General features: G+C 43.8%; 1 protein-coding gene across 1 annotated transcript in view; it reads right to left on the bottom strand.

Moving 5' to 3' along the window:
• Nucleotides 1-16,566, bottom strand: part of itprid2 (ITPR interacting domain containing 2) — a 156,647-nt gene extending 140,081 nt beyond the window's left edge. Inside the window, exon 1 of the mRNA XM_084314035.1 lies at nt 16,507-16,566. The gene's annotated coding sequence lies outside the window, so the exon portion shown is untranslated. The remainder of the gene's footprint in view (nt 1-16,506) is intronic.
• Between the last annotated feature and the right edge of the window lie 1,114 nt (nt 16,567-17,680).

The raw sequence follows: 17,680 nt of genomic DNA, 5'->3' as shown, positions 1-17,680 counted from the left end.
CCTACCCAAATTGTGCTGGCATGGGTGTGGAATAGAGGGTACGCTCATGCACTTGCTGTGGCACTGCCCGCTTGTTAGGAAATTTTGGTTGGACATTGCTGAGGACCTGTCAGTTACTCTCCAAATTGACATTAATCCTTGCCCTATAATGTGTATATTGGGTGTAAAAATGGACACTGCTCAAGCAAAGATTGTAAATAATACTGTAGCACTGGCTTTTCTAGCATGCAAACGGATTATTTTAATGAACTGGAAAGAACGCAAACCGAACTGCTTCAGTATGGAGAACTGGCGCAAGGACTTCATGGACTTGCTATCGATGGAACAGGCTGCTCTGTCTCTTCAAGAGAGCGATAGGCCCGATGGCCTTCAAGGTCCCCTGAACTTTATTAGATCACTATCTGGAATAAGTTTGTCTACTGAACCTTTGTAACGCTCTGCAACCCCCCCCCCCCTCACCCCTTGTTGTTATTGTTATTATTATAATTTCTTGTCTTGTTTTGTCATGTATGTATTGTCTTGTTTGAGAAAAATAAAAAACTTTAAATATCAAAAAAAAATACTATATGGCTCTCAATGAAATATATTTAGAAATATTTGGCTTTTATGGCTCTCCCAGTCAAAAAGGTTCCTGACCCCTGGTTTAGCTGAATATAGGGTCTAGCTGCAGGGCCGGAGAATCCTTGCTGGAGCTGGAGGCTACTCAAGTATACACACAGACAGTGGAGCTGTTTGCAGATAGCAAGCATTTTGACTTATTGCGTGGTGGCGATGTCTCGCAGATAATACAACTACAAGTATGATTATATAATATATATTTTATTAAAATATTTTTTTTTTTTAATAAAAAAAAAATTTGGCAGGTAAGAAATATGCTTGGCGGGTAGACTCTTCCCATCTACCCGCCACTGGCCGGTGAGTCAAAAAGTTAATTTCGCTCCCTGCAAACAAGTGGCTAAGAGAGTAGCTAGAGGTCATGATTCCAACCAGATTGATCAGGATGAGGCGATTATGTTGATGAGGGCCGCCTTGGTTTTACACAAGTATTGCTTACAACCAGGCCACACATTTGACGGCTCCTTCCCATCGACGCTCTCCAGGTGGCTAAGCTGGTCACCAAGGCTAAGGCCTCCACCTGCTCCCTTGACCCCTTACCCATAGTTCTGGTCAAAGCTGGCCTACCTGACGTGTGCCCTACCATCATGAGAATAATTAATTCCTCCCTGGAATCGGGCAGGGTACCCTCTAGCTTCAAGACAGCATCAGTCACGCCCATCCTGAAGAAGCCTGGTCTGGACCCAGATGACCTTGGGAATTACCGACCGATCTCCAACCTTCCTTTCCTAAGCAAGATCGTGGAAAGAGCAGTGGCTGCCCAACTGCACCAACACCTGTCCAACCATGAGCTCTATGAACCCTTCCAATGTGGCTTCAGGAAACACCACAGCACTGAGACTGCCCTCACCAAGGCCACCAACGACCTTCTCATTGCCACCAATTCCGGTCACATCAGCCTCCTCTGCAGCCTTTGACATGGTCTTCCATTCCATTCTCCTTAACCACCTCTCTGACCACCTGGGTGTTACTGGGACTGCTCTCACCTGGTTCTAGTCCTACCTCACTGACCGAAAACAGTTCATCTCCATCTGCAACTCCACCTCCACCCCTGCCCCAGTCAACCAAGGTGTGCCGCAGGGCTCCATTCTTGGTCCACTCCTCTTCACAATCGACATGCTCCCCCTTGGTCACATCATCCGGAAACATGGTCTCAATTTCCACTCCTACGCTGATGACACTCAGCTCTACATCAGCACCTCACCCTCCACTCCTCTCGCCCTACAGCACCTCGTCAACTGCCTCCTTGACATCAAGGCCTGGATGTCATCCAATTTCCTGAAGCTAAATAGCAAGAAGACTGAGCTCATGGTTGTGGCCAAGCAGTCACTGCTCCGGAAGGTTGGAGATCTCCTCCTTGAAGTGGATGGCTGCCTAATCCACCCTTCCCCAGAAGTTCGCAACCTGGGCATCATACTGGACTCCACCCTCTTCTTTCATTCCCACATAAAAACAATAACTAAATCAGCTTTTTTTCATCTCAGGAACATCTCTCCCGACTCTGTAGCAAAGACTCTCATTCACGCTTTCGTCACCTCCCGTCTTGACTATGCAAACTCTGTCCTAATAGGGCTACCCAGCAATGCCCTGAACAGGTTACAATATGTGCAAAATTATGCTGCCAGGGTTCTCACCGGCACCAAGTCCTGGCACCACATCACCCCCACCCTCATCCACCTCCACTGGCTTCCAGTCAAGTCCTGCATCAATTTCAAGATCCTCCTCATCACCTACAAAGCCCTTCACTCCCTTGCCCCCCGGTACCTAGCTGACCTCCTCCATCCCGCCCCGGAGGCTGCGGTCCTCCTGACTCCGGTCTCCTCTCCATCCCCACCACCAACATGCGGACTGTTGGTCCCAGAGACTTCTCTGTGGCCGCACCCACCCTCTGGAACTCACTCCCTCCAAACATCCGTAATGCTACATCCCTGCACGCCTTCAAATCCCAACTCAAAACCCACCTCTTCACCAAATTTGTAAATGACTCTGCCTGATTTCCTTTTCTTTCTTTCCTTTTGATTATTATTTTGTTGTTACGTTGTTTCCTGTTCCCTCCCTTAGCTGCTGCCTCCTGTTAAGCGCCTTGGGTCTCCTGAAAGGCGCTATATAAATTTAAGATATTATTAACGGTCTCACAACATCTGTTGCCGAACCCTTACGAGTGTTCAATGATATCATCATCCAGGGTCCAGCACTCCTCAAACCCTGTGCAGCTAATACAGAAGATGCCAACCTGAAACCGAGAATGAAAATAGCAAGTCTCATCACCCAATGTCAGAAGTACAAGGCATTGTTCTTCCTACTAATCTTCATCAGGATGTCTTCACCTATGATGTTGACAATCTAGATGGGCACAGCAAAGGGAACTACTCACAGAATGAGTTCCATGGAACTGCACTGAGTGCTACAAATCATCTCTCATGACCATCTAGGACTTGAGCATCCTCCTATAAAAGTTGACACTGAAGATTCATCCACACCCAAACTTGCAGACACAACTCAATGAATATATATAATATAATATAGATATATTGGCACCCAGAAGTGGCACTGATCCTGTGGAACCATTGCATGATCTTGTGCGTGGAGCCAAAGTGAAAGATGAGTTGGTTGATGCATGGGAAAAGAGTTCTCGATCAGGAGACACTAGGTGAAGATGATGTTATTACATGGTCAGGTTATAACTCGTAGCTTATGAATGATGACACAGTGAAACTTCGTGCAGAGATAGGAGTGTACCCCTTATTCCCAGATAAAGCAGCATCTGCATCCATGATGAAGCATGCAATGGAGCTAGCACAGAAAGGCACATCATTCCTGAATCCTGGCCAGATTGCCGTCCTTGGTGCTGATCAACCATTGTATGCTATTAAAGCCAAGCAGCTCCAATGGCAATATCCTGCAACACTTGGTGAAGATAAGTTGGTCGTAATGATGGGAACATTGCATATCGAAGACAAAGCTCACCTTATGGTGGGCAAGCTGCTCCGCGATTCAGGTTGGACCACCGTCCTTACCCAGGCACAGGTCTTGACTACAGGGCGAGCTCAGTCTGCCCTCAATGAGCACCATATCAAATGCACACGTTATGTCCATCAAGTCACTCTCATGTCCCTTCATATTCTCAAGCAGAAGGCATACTCTGCTTATTCTGTGGATGTTGTGGGCCCATCTGAAACATTCAAAAGGTGGGACAAACAATCTCAAGCGGAGTTTCCACAGTTCAAGTACTGGTCTACCATCATGGAGCTAGAGTTACTGTTCTGTCGATTCGTTCGGTCACTCCGAGAAGGACACTTCAAGCTGTACATTCAAGTGTGTGATGAGCTCTGTGCTTGGTTTCACATGATGGATCACACAAACTACGCTCGCTGGTTCCCCGTCAATGTTCGAGACATGTTTGAGCTGCCTGAAAAAAATCCTACCATTTATGACGAGTTCATGAAGGGGAAATTCGTAGTGCAGCGGTCAGAACGTAAGTTCAGCTTGATTGCAAAAGATCAATCCCATGAGCAATCAAACAAAATCCTGCAGTCCTGTGGTGGAGCAGCTAGACTCTATGAAAGCCCGGAAGCCCTCACACTCTTCATGCTTGCAGGGCCTGACTGCACCAGGTTGGTGCAAGAGTTTGAAGCTGTGTATAACAGCAGCACATCATCGTCAACATCTCATCACAAAGAGGCAAATAGCTTGCAGGTCATGTTCAGGAAAGATGTCAAATCCTTCAGAGGTTATGGAGACCCACAGAAATCCATTTCTACCAAATAATGACCTTGTAGCACTCGACGCACAAGACATTATGGAAACAGCAGTGGCTGAATCACTTGCAAGGGTTCACGAAGTTGGCATAGCCCTTTTACTGGAACCAGGCAACCTCTGTCCAGCAGAATATCCCAGAGTTCAGTACATGGTGGTACAGAGCTGGTACTGGGATTCCACGACCAAGACTTGGGAACCTTACTGGACTCATCTTGCAGATGCCAGTAAAGCCTGCACCATTATCCTCCACTGTGGCTGCAAAAAGTCATGTAGAGGGCGCTGCAAAGCTGGAATCCATTGCACCTCAATATGTGGCTGTGAGGTTGCCTGTAGCCTACCAACAATGAGGGTCGAGACTACAATGAGACGACAATAAGTAATCTGGTTGTGTGATTATGATATAAAAATCGTCAACTACAGCTTCTATCCACAATCACTCACTCTGGTAAATAAAAAGGACTGAGCACATCCATCCCCATAAACTTATATCTATAGACTGAGCACCTTGATGTGGTATGTGGATTGTCATTTTGGGCTAATGTAGGGTATGATTCTGTATTGTTTGTGTATTGTGCAGTATTTATTGTTGTTCTGTCATGTTTTCGCCTTTGTTGTTGTTGTTACACCTGACAACCAATTGTTGGTTAGGTTTATTTGACATTATAAATATTGCCTGGCAATCAACTTGTCTGATTCGGATTGTGATATAATTATATGTTATATAGAATTTCACTTTTATAGACAGAAAAAACTAAAGTTCTGGTAAAACTCACTTTCGGGTAGTCGCCATCTTGGAAATATGCAAATTAGGGGTCCAGACACACCCAATTGTAAAGATAAGCATTCCAATGTGTTTCTAATAGTCAAAAGACATAAAATAGACACCAAGTTTGTATTTCTAGTAGGGCTGTCAGTTTATCGCGTTACTTAGATTAATTAATTACACAGCAAATTATCGCGTTATGAAAATTAACTCAAAATTAATTACAAAAAAAAATAAGTACAATTTTTTTTTTATCATTTCTTTTTTTTATAATATTTTTTTGTATCATTCATTCCATGATAATGTAGAATACACATTTACAGACTTTTTTTTAATATGGTCCATTTGCATGTTCTTGGTATCTGATTCTAGGGACATCTATGAATCTCAGGGAATGTATTCCCAGTGTCAGAAATACTGTGGGCTAGATCCACAAAGAATGGATTGCACGGTGCAAGTTGTACCCTTACTTACAATTCATTATGAATTGAACATGGGGGACCCTGATGTAAACAAGACAAAAGTCTTTCTCTGGTCTGCATGACCTTAACAATTGTGTGTATTGAGCCGTACTGTATTGTACCCATTCTGCAATCTGTTAATAACATTTTCATTCAATCAATCAGCGTGGTGATTGATTGAATGAACATTTTATTTTGAGTCAATTGTAATGAACCAAATGAGAATATCAATATATTTTTTTTTTTATCTTTGACTGTGAATAACACCATGCTCAAATTGACCAGACCTGAAAAATCTAAGCAAATTAATAGATGGAAGATGATTAAACAGAAGGTTTTGTAGATACAGTACTGAATTCTGCCATCTGGACACATGCAATTAGAAATATGATTATAGAATTTCAGGCATAAAATGGTTATGCGATTAAAATGCGATTAATTAGATTAATTAATTACAAATCCTGTAATTAATTAGATTAATTTTTTTAATCGCCTGACAGCACTAATTTCTAGTTAATTTGGTTCAAAAGTTATAGCCAAGACCTTTTTCGGACAGCGGCCATATTGATTTGGCCACCAGGGTGGCCCCAGGGGTCGCTGGCTCGGGCGCCCTGGCTGAATCAATTGAGCATACTCTGGGCTACATCTGGGCCAAATTTGGTGCTTTTGCACAAATTTGCACGAAAATATCCCTAAGGCCCCCAACTATCCCCCCAAAGTATAATTTGTGTGTTTTTTTTTTCAGTATAAATATCTTGATTCAATAGTGCTGATTCATATAAACATCTGCACCTTGTGCATCAGAGCTATTCGATCATTTTTGAGAGGCCATCAATTTACTTGAAATAGGCTTTCCGATACTAAGGCTTGCAATAGGCTTGTGAAGATGTCTAATCAGAGACTTACTAAAAAGATATTCACATGAGACATTTCACATGGCCAGAACCGATTATTGTGTGATATTCAGGAGATGAGTAAAATGATTCTCAGTCATGTATTAAGAAAAATGGTCTGTTGATATGGTATAAACTAAAATTACAAACGTACTGTCTTATAAAGAATAGTACTTATACAATAGTATGATATAATATATATATGATATAATATATACTATAATTTTCACCCTGCTTTCCTCTTGTTGTGTATTGACATTCTAAGTTTGCCCCTTATTAGATACCGTCACGCCCCCTGCTAATAAGTACTGCCGTCATTGTAATCACCTGGGTTGAGTTTTCCACTAAAGAGCTGTCAACTGGAATTTACCTGTGTCTCGTGTCTCCTCATTATTATATGTTATACTAAATAACCAGATGAGTATACAACAAAACTGGCGACGAGGATAATACGGATCTCACGTTGTGTTTGTTATTGTCGGCAATAGTCCGCATCTGACGTGTTTGTTTGTTTTCGCGAGTGTGCAGCGCGACGTCGGGGCTGCGGTAACTTGGCAACGGTGCATACTGCTGTGTTGACACTGTTGCGGGCGGAGTATAGAGACGGAAAAAAGGTGAAATCTCCACGATGGGAAGGAGACTGAGTAAATGAGGAGGGGCGGATGGTGCCAGATCCAAAGACAGTAACTCAAACGAAACAAGGAAAGGACTAATTGCAGGAAGATGGCTGCACTGTTTGGACATATTGGACCATTCGAGGAGACAGAACAATGGAGTTCTTACACCGAGAGGTTTGAGTATTTTGCACTTGCTAATAAGATTGAAGAGGATATCATAGTACCTACATTCTTAAGTGTTATGGGGGCAAAAACATATAACCTACTGCGCAGTCTGGTGCAACCGGAGAAGCCAGGGGACAAGTCCTATGAAGACATAGTGGGAATATTAAAAGATCACTACTCTCCTAAGCCACTGGTCATTGCAGAGCGTTTCAGGTTCCATATAAGGAACCAAGAAGAGGGTGAATCTGTTTCACAGTTTGTAGCTGTACTTAAACGCCTGTCTGAATATTGTGAATTTGTTATTTCACTCAATGACACCATACGTGACAGACTGGTGTGTGGTCTACGCAGTGAGTCTATTCAGAAACGACTACTGAGTGAAGCTAACCTGAGACTGGAAATGGCCATAGAGATAAGTACGTCAATGGAAATGGCTGCCCGAGAAGCACAGCAGCTAAGTCTATCAGCCCAAGTGCACAAGTTGTCTTTTGAGGACAAGAAGACAACAGCTGGCAAGCCATGCTACCGCTGTGGGAGAATGGGGCATCAGCCATCAGAGTGTTGGTGTAAAGACGTAGACTGCAGAAACTGTGGTATAAAAGGCCATATCGAACGTGCTTGTGGTAATAGAAAGACCCAGACATACAAACAGCACACTGAGATGAAAAAAGGTAGTTTCTACAGAAACAAGAAGAAACGTGTGAATAAGATGGAGCACGAACAGGACGAGCAGAGTGACTGAGTCTGATGATGATGATGATACTGTACATGTGTTATCTGTGCTGGACAGTGATGATGGATACTGGGTCACACCACTGTTGGACAATAAAGCAGTGCGGATGCAAGTGGACACCGGCACACGTGTGTCCATGGTATCAGAGGCTGTTTTCAGAGAAGCTGCAGCACCTGACTCTTCGAGTGAGCAAATTGAAGCTAAGGACCTACACTGGAGAGGCTGTTCCAGTGTTAGGAGTTGTGAATGTGACAGTGGAACACAACAAGCGGAAGAAGACTCTTCCACTGTACATCATTCGTGGAAACCGTCCAGCTCTGCTAGGACGGCGATGGCTTGAGAAACTCAGACTGAACTGGCAAGAAGTGTTCCTGGTTAAGGATGGAGACACAGGCCCCCTACAGGAGATTTTGAAGAAGCACTCCAAAGTTTTTGGTGGAGACCTTGGTAGCATGAAGGACATTACTGTTAAGCTGACAGTCAAACCAGGAAGCACACCGAGGTGTTTAAAGGCTAGACCTGTTCCGTATGCCATCAAACCCAGGGTAGATGCAGAACTAGACAGATTGGTGGAGAGTGGGGTGTTGGCGCCAGTGAGCACCAGTGAATGGGCCACGCCGATTGTTCCAGTCATGAAGAAGGATGGGGGTCTAAGACTCTGTGGTGATTTTAAAGTCACTGTGAACCCTGTCTTGATTGCAGAACAGTATCCACTACCCCTCATTGATGAACTCTTTTCTGGTTTAGCTGGGGGACAGAAGTTTAGTAAGATAGACTTGTGTCAGGCATATCTCCAGATGCATGTAGATCCAGAGTCACAGGAACTGTTGACCATAGTGACACAAGGGGCTATTCAGGTACCAGAGGCTTCCTTTTGGGATTACTTCTGCTCCGGCACTTTTCCAAAGAGCAATGGACCAGATCCTAAGTGGGCTACGAGGGGTCCAGTGTTACCTGGATGACCTGCTTATCACAGGACCGGATGAGCAGTCGCACTTAAGGAACCTGGGGGCCACACTACAAAGACTGGAGGAATATGGTCTTAGAGTCCGGGAAGACAAATGCGAGTTTTTCCAACCTTCTGTCGAGTACCTGGGCCACGTGATTGACAGCACTGGACTCCACAAAGCACCGTCAAAGGTGAAGGCTATTGTGGAGGCTCCATCTCCGACGAATGTGAGTCAGTTGAGATCATTCCTTGGCCTGCTGACATACTATGCGAAGTTTGTGCCTGACCTTGCCAATAGGCTGAAACCGCTCCATGAGCTGCTACACAAAGCCCAAACATGGAATTGGACAGACAAATGTGAGGCAGCTTTCAAAGGAGCAAAGACAGCCCTCTCAGTCTGAAGCCCTCACCCACTTTGACCCCGCTTTGTCACTTCAGCTGGCGTGTGACGCCTCACCTTATGGTATGGGCAGGGGAGGAAACTAACTTTTTGGCTTACCAGCCAACTGGCGGGTATCTGATTTTTTTTACCAGCCAAATAGATTTTTTACCAGACAAAAAAAATCGCTAATTGTGATAATTACTTCTTTGTACGTCTTCGTCTAAATTGATTTTTCAATCATAGTAAATTAATCACACTGTCTCTACTCTTCAAAATATTACATCATTAAATCACATATTAACATGAAAGAGGGAACTATTCTGGACTGGGTTGGGCTGAACTGGGCAGTGAAAGATGCTGGGTTGGGCTGGTCTAGGTTATACTGAATGATGAATTTAAAATTAATTGAAAATGGGGGACCCTGATGTAAACAAGACGAAAGTCTTTCTCTGGTCTGCATCCCCTTAACAATTGCATGTATTGAGCCGTACTGTACTGTACCCATTCTGCAATCTGTTAAATAAAGTTTTCATTCATCACAGCTCAACTACTAGGAATGTGTGTCTGACTCTTAAGTGCAGGAAATATTCATCAGAAAGGGGGGACATGATGGAGGGAATGGAAAGAGCAGGTTTGACAGGAGCAGGGTTGAAGGGATTGATTGATTGAAAAGTTTCTTAACAGATTGCAGAATGGGTACAGTACAGTTCAATACATACAATTGTTAAGGGGATGCAGACCAGAGAAAGACTTTCGTCTTGTTTACATCAGGGTCCCCCATTTTTAATTCAACATAACATATTGGAGTGTGGAGGAAGTGGACAAGGCATTAAGCAAACAGGACTGAAATGGGGGACCCTGATGTAAACAAGACTAAAGTCCTTCTCTGGTCTGCATCCCCTTAACAATTGTGTGTATTGAGCTGTACTGTATTGTACCCATTCTGCAATCTGTTAATAAAGTTTTCAATCAATCAATCAATACTGGGTTGGGCAGTGAAAGAACCAAGCATTTCACTGTAATGTAATAGCTAAATAAAACAACTTGAACTTGACTTGTTACATTTGCACTCTGGTTGTATGCCAAATGTATTCTGGTTGTACTGTACTTGTGCTGTAAGATGACAATACATTGGAACCGAATCGACAACGCTAGGGGTTCAGCAGGTGTGTTCTGAATGCCAAATATGACAACATCACCGTTGTGAAGGGCATATGGGCGAGTGGTGATATGCTGGGAAACCCGGTAATAATAAAATGTCACTCGGCTGCATTTAAGCAAAGCCGCTCAGTATAGTCGTCCACTATGTTGAATGCGCGTTATGGTAGCTTGTTACATGCTAGGTAGCTAGCCGGCTAATGCTGGTTGACTGTCATTCTCATCCGACTCGAAGGAGACGCGTCGCGTGCTGTTGTTCGCCCCCATGTCAGACCGCACCGATATCCGAAAGCGACGACTCTACATGCAATTATTTTCATCCACTCATGTGTTTTTGTAAGTTTGTCTACGTTGTCAAGCCGGCTGCCGGTGGCAGGAGTTAGTAGGTCTGCGCGCAGTGGTATGTCCACTTCCCCTAGATGGGCGTCATCTTCTAGAAAACGAGTGTTCATTGGAGGAGCTTAGAGCGCATCTGTACAACGATGATGTTCATTGGTTATGGTCTGATTATTATGTGGCGCAAATGGGAGGAATCAAGGGGGGAGTCAGAGTTCGGTTTGTGTCAGTGAGCGAATCAGCAGATTGCAGAATGATTTTTTTGTTTTGTTTTGTAATTACTAGTACTCGCCAGACTGGCGAGTGCTCTTCATGAATTACTCGCCAAACGTAAAAAATACTCGCAATTGGCGAGTAAAGTGGCCTAATTTCCTCCCCTGGGTGTGGGTGCAGTAGTATCACACATCATGCCATCAGGGGAAGAGAGACCTATCGCCTTTGCATCACGGACGCTGAGCAAAGCGGAAGGCAATTATGCGCAGATTGAGCGTGAAGCACTGTCTATAGTGTTTGGAATAAAGAAATTTCATCAATATCTCTACGGCAGGAAATTCACGCTACTGACAGACCATCGACCTCTCACCTCTATCTTCGGTCCTCATACAGGCATTCCATCGCTTGCGGCCAGTTCGTATGCAGCGATGGGCTCTGTTGCTGTCTGCCCACCGGTATGACATTAGGTATAGGAAGTCGGATCAGCACGGGAATGCTGACGGGCTCTCGAGGCTCCCGTTGCCTGTCACACATAATCGGACACCACAAGCTGAGATCTTCTACTTCAAGGAAGTGACCGCTGCTCCAGTGACCTCAACTCATGTGAAGAAACACACACACACGGACCCGGTCATGTCTGAGGTTTACTGACATCGTCACTCGTGGACGGGGAGGGGAGATGACACCAAGCTTGAAGCCTTACCTGGTGAGCAGGGCTGTACGCTAAGCTTTTTCACTAGGGGCACAGGTGCCCCTAAATGAAAAATTTAGGGGCACAGAATCTTTTTTAGGGGCATGTTTTCTTTTTTTTAATAACAATTTTACCATTATAGTGCAAAAAAATATGTTCCTCCTGCCTCATTACTGTGGTCCTTTTATTTAACATTTAAGTGCTTTTGTTTTCAGGTTTGTATCTTTTATAATGAACCAACTGAAGTATTACCACAGCTGCAAACATTTCTTCTTTCATTGATAACGGTGTGTTCATTAGGGATGGGTTAGGATTGTTAGGATTTGATCGATACTGCTACTCTTATCGATTCGATACTGCTTAACGGTACGGTACTTTATCGATACTCTTATCGGTTCTTTTTGATTATTTTGCAAGCATAAGAACATAATCAACATTGCTTTATTATTCTTTTATATAACTATATTACTGCACAGTGCACATGGCTACTTTTTGATCAATTAATACAAGCAGTCAGATAAATTAACTATTTTGGGACTTTCTATTTTATTTAGAAAGTTCTTAAATCAGAATGTCCCACCCAATACCCAGCTGTTAAAAACAGTTCAATACTATTAGTAGAGATACTTTTAGAACAATAGCCTGATGATATATTTTCCATGAGTTGAGTGGATGCATGACCGGAGCTGTGTGTGCGCGTGCGTGTGTGAGAGCACACGCTTTGCGTAGTGGGCATGTCAACCGTGTCAGCTGAACTTGCACCAAACAAGGCATAGGGAAATAGTCAGACATCCCAGAATTATTTCATAATACAACGTTTCTGAATGGATATTTGGATTCAATCAAGTTATATGCAGTGATGACCGGTCTTTCCCCGCGGAACACAAGTTACTTAACGTTACACGGGTCGCGTTATGCATGCTTAGCTTGCTAACGATAGCAGTGTAACTTAATGTTACACACGTCGCGCTATGCATGCTTAGCTTGCTAACGTTAAGATAGGAGACAGCAGTGTAACTTAATGTTACACAGGTCGCGCTATGCATGCTTTTTTCGAACGTTTCGTTCTCTCCGCTATGATGAGCTCTGCTCTGCTTCAGGACGGACAGCACCTCTCAAGTACCCGTATGTGCATGTGTGAGTGTGTAAGTAGCAGCCCCGCTCCTCGGGCAGACGGAGAGAGACAGAGGGAGGAGAGATATAGAAAACGGCCAACAAGATTAGTTCGCAATGTTTAAATTCCTGGAAAAAAAGGAGTGAAATACGAATGAGAGGTTTGAAATCAGTACTAGCAAGGGTGCCCCCAAATATTTTTTTCTACTAGCACAGGCTATTTTTAGGGGCAATATGCTACGCCCTCGTAGCACTGTACAGCCCTGCTGGTGAGATGAAACGAGTTGTCGGTCCAGTCTGGATGCCTATTGTGGGGCTATCGTGTCATTATTCCCCCACCACTGAGAGGGAAAGTGCTTGACGAGCTCCACTCTGGACACTGTGGGGTCGTGCGTATGAAGGAAATTGCACGCAGCTATTTCTGGTGGCCAGGCCTGGATGCAGCTATAGAGGAGAAAGCAAAGTCATGTTCTGCCTGCCAGAGAGTGAGAAACCTCCCACAGCTGGCTCCATTACATCCGTGGGACTGGCCTGAAGAACCATGGCAAAGAGTCCACATAGACTTTGCTGGACCATTGGAGAACCACATGTTCTTAATCGTAGTCGACGCTCATAGCAAATGGCCTGAGGTTGTCGTCATGACGGGCACCTCCTCTATGAGGACCATCGAAGAGCTAAGGTCCATCTTCAGCCGCTTTGGTCTACCACAACAGCTGGTTAGTGATAACGGCCCACAACTAGTGTCTGAAGAGTTCAAGACATTCATGGAGGAGAATGGTATTCAGCACATCAAGTCTGCACCCTATCACCCTGCTACCAATGGGCTCGCTGAAAGGTTTGTACAGACCATGAAGCAAGCTCTCAAGTCCTCTCAAGGTACACAGTCCATCAACAGGCGCCTCAGTGCTTTCCTGCTGTCATACCGAAACACACCTCATGCTACGACAAAGGTCTCGCCTGCCTCGGTTATGCTCAAGAGACAACTCCGCACTCGACTTGACCTCCTGAGACCCCAAAAGACGAGGGAGATTGTGCATATGCAACAGAGAGCTCAAGTGGAGAGGCGAGCGAAAGCAAAGTTTCTGAGCTTCACAGCTGGAGACCGGGTTCTCGCCAGGAACTATACCAAAGGGGTCAAATGGATGCCTGCAACAGTTGTTGCAAAAACAGGTCCTGTGTCATATACAGTAGAAACCAGGGATAATCTCATCTGGAGAAGACACATCGATCAACTGCTCCACACGGCTGGTTTCCATGATGACTCACCTCAGCCGCCATCCTTTGTTCCAGAGCAGGAGACCTACCAGGAGCAGCATTCATCACCAGAAGAGCCCCAGGCCTAACAAAATTAATAGTTGGTTTCAGGTTGGTTGTCAGTTTGGCCATGGGTAGGTAGGGAATTTATTTTATTTTATTTTTTTATTTTATTCTTTCCCACGGCGACTATGGATAGGGAATTTCTTTATTTAATAAAAATGTTCACAACAACATGGATGCATGTACTCTGCCAGCATGTTTAATATCCATTATACTAAATGTTTGACTAAGATTTCTATGAAACTTTATTCTAAAAAAAAAAAAAAAAAAATCGGATTTTTTTTTTTTTATATAATTTAAAAAAAAAAAACTCATAAAATATATTGGGTCGCACCTAAATCGGCAGGGTCGGTCGGCAACCTGAAACCAACTATTAATTTTGTTAGGCCCCAGATGCAACCTGCAAGAGTGGCCCCTGTCCCAGGCACACCTAGGCCTATCCCAGCCATCACTTCTCCCAGACCCGGACTCCTACAGTCCTCCCCAAAAGACAATGAAAAGACAATCCTAAAATATACAAATCAGTTGAATATTTTACATTAAGTAGGGTGACCAAACGTCCTCTTTTGGCCGGACATGTCCTCTTTTCACGCCCTGTCCGGGCCGTCCGGGGGGGGGTTTATAAATGCATGAAAATGTCCGGCTTTCATTTTTAATACTACGGTAATCTGTTGCGTGTGTGACGTAATCCCTGAGAAGCTTTGTGGGCGGCTCTTCAACTACACTCACACACAAACAGAGGAAGAGGGGACAGAGTGGAGCGCAGCTCACATTCACAATGCCAAAGAATGTACTTTTACAGATGAACTTCAGAAGAAATTCCAAATGTACCGACCCGTCGGAACAAATGGGAGGCGAAGTTCACTAGTGCGCGCACTAAATCCGAAGCCAATGTGTTATAGCGCCCCACTCGACTCGATTGATGAAGCACTCAAATCAAATCCAGTACTGTGGTGTTTCTCCAGACAGGAGTAACCACGGAGCAGTGACAATATTCCCAATCATAATAGTACTTTGACTGGAAGATGGGTGGCATGCAAACAAAATGAATCGAGGTTAAATACACCAAATGAGACAGCAGAAACCATTGCATAATATCTCATTGAAACATGGCAAAAAAAAACGATTTGTCTGAAAAGGATATTTGTTAACAGGATTTTCTATTTTCTATTATTTCATATATTTTGTTATTTATTTTTGTCCAGTAAGACTTGAAAAGAGAGCTATTATTTTGTTACAGGTTGATTTTTAAGTAATTATTGTGCCATTGAGATTTGTCAGATAATTCTAGGCATAATCATCAAGCATGCTGATTGTTAACTTTGGTTTGGTGTGTATTTGGTTATAGAGAGATAGTGTTGTGTTATATACAGTAAAATAATATAAATAATAATTGTATATCCATAGAGAGGAGGCATACTTTAAATAAATTAAAACAATAATGCATCTTTGAGTAAACGTTGAGTATCGGCATGCGTTGCTCATGGGACGGGGGTTGCACGGCGTGCAACCAGTCTGTGAGCAGAAGCACGCACATGCACGGATGTGCACACGCGTGCACACAGGAATGCGCTGCACCCGACTGATGAGCCAACTCGCTAAGTACTACTTTGCATAACAATATGGCCGGTCGTCAGGTGTGTTCAAATACGTTCTCAGATACATTCACACAACTTGTGAATGAAATGTGTTACATTCCATTCGTAGAGGCAATTAGGCACTGTCTTTAGTCTGTGCTATGCGAGGGAACATCCATGTGCATGCGCGGGAGCGCGCACGCGCGGCGTCATTAAATCATAGTGCAACCAGTCGTCCCATGAGCAACGCATGCCTGAGTATCATTAGTATCTCGAGGCTGGGGGGGCATGTCCTCTTTTTTGGAAATCAAAATATGGTCACCCTACATTAAGCCTACGAGAAGCTTTGATAACTTGTTCCAGTAGAGCTAGTAGCTGCAGACCTACGGACATCTGAATGAGAACCTTCAGTTCATATCAACCACATTACAACACAGCATGACAAAGACAACTAGAACAGTACATTTCACTGTTCTGTCAGACTGTGTCACTTCTAGAGGAACCTAATGGAAAACATTGCTATCAACATCAACAAAAACAAACAAACAAACAAACAACCTGTCTCCAGAATGATGCATCCAGATACAACTAGATGATGAACATGGTTTAGTCTGGTTCTACTGACAGCATATAACTGTGGTTAAACAGTGGTTCCTACTGGAACATACCATAATAATATTCTCTATTTAAACAGTGGTTTATAATGGAACAGACCATAATAATATAACTTTCTATTTAAACAGTGTTTTATACTGGAAACATACCATAATAATCCCGTCTCGTTGTCTCAGATCAGGAGAAGTACGTCTGTCTGTCAAACTTTCATCAAACTTTTACCAAACTCTCCCGTTCCTTCCGCTTCCGGAACAACAGCGGCCGCGAGTAATAGCTGCGAGGAGAGGGGCGTGTCGTCATCATGGTCAGCTGAGTCTCAGCTCTAGCTTGACGGGTTTCAATAAAAGAAACATATCGCCGCCTGTTGGAGCAAACACAACATTACAGCTGACTAGTTTTGATTGATTGATTGATTGATTGAAAAGTGTATTAACAGATTGCAGAATGGCCCGAATGGGTACAGTACAGTACAGCTCAATACATACAATTGTTAAGAGGATGCAGACCTGAGAAAGACTTTCGTCTTGTTTCCATCAGGGTCCCCCATTTTCAATTCATCATATGACACACATGACATACAGATAGACAGTACTGCTACATCTATACATTTATGACATACCAGATTTTCAAATACAGTACTGTTTGTGATACTAAAAAAATCCAGAAGAAGAGTATATACATTTGACATAGAAACTGTGCATTGGGGGAGGTTGGGTAGGTGGGGTGGGGCTGTACATTGGAGGTGGGGGGGGGGGGGGGGGGGTTGGGTAGGGGGGGGGGGACACTGTACATTGGAATACTGACATACATTTGACATGGAAACTGTACATTGGAGGAGGTTGGGTAGGTGTTGGGTTGGGTGGGGCTGTACATTGGAATACTGACAAAGCCATGCTTGGTCTTTATTGTACAACTGGGTTAGGACATTTGTAGGGGCCATTTTGAATTGCAGTCTCCCGTAGGTGTTCTTTGAGAGTGTTTTTGAAGGTGGGTAGTGATTTACATTCCTTTACAGCTTTGGGTAGGGCGTTCCACATTGTTGTGGCATAATTGCGAAACGTGTTTAGTCCCTTGTTTGTGCCGAATCTGGGTTTTACATGATTTGTGGAGCTCCCTCTGGTGTTGTGATCGTGGTATTCACTGACCTTTGGGAAGTATTTTAACATGTACATGGGTACCTTGGTCGTGTAGTGTATCTTGTAGACCAGGCCCATTGCAAGTTGCTGTACTCTGTCGTCTACTCTAAGCCATCCTAGGTTGGCAAAGTGTGCCTGAATGTTGGCAAAGTGACTACTGAATAGGAATTAGATTCGATTAAAATGT

This window comes from Notolepis coatsorum (assembly GCF_963971535.1).
Source record: "Notolepis coatsorum genome assembly, chromosome: 5".
NCBI classification, from domain to species: Eukaryota; Metazoa; Chordata; class Actinopteri; order Aulopiformes; family Paralepididae; genus Notolepis; species Notolepis coatsorum.
The sequence above is the reverse complement of the archived record's forward strand: the minus strand, read 5'-3'. Positions and strand labels throughout refer to the sequence as shown.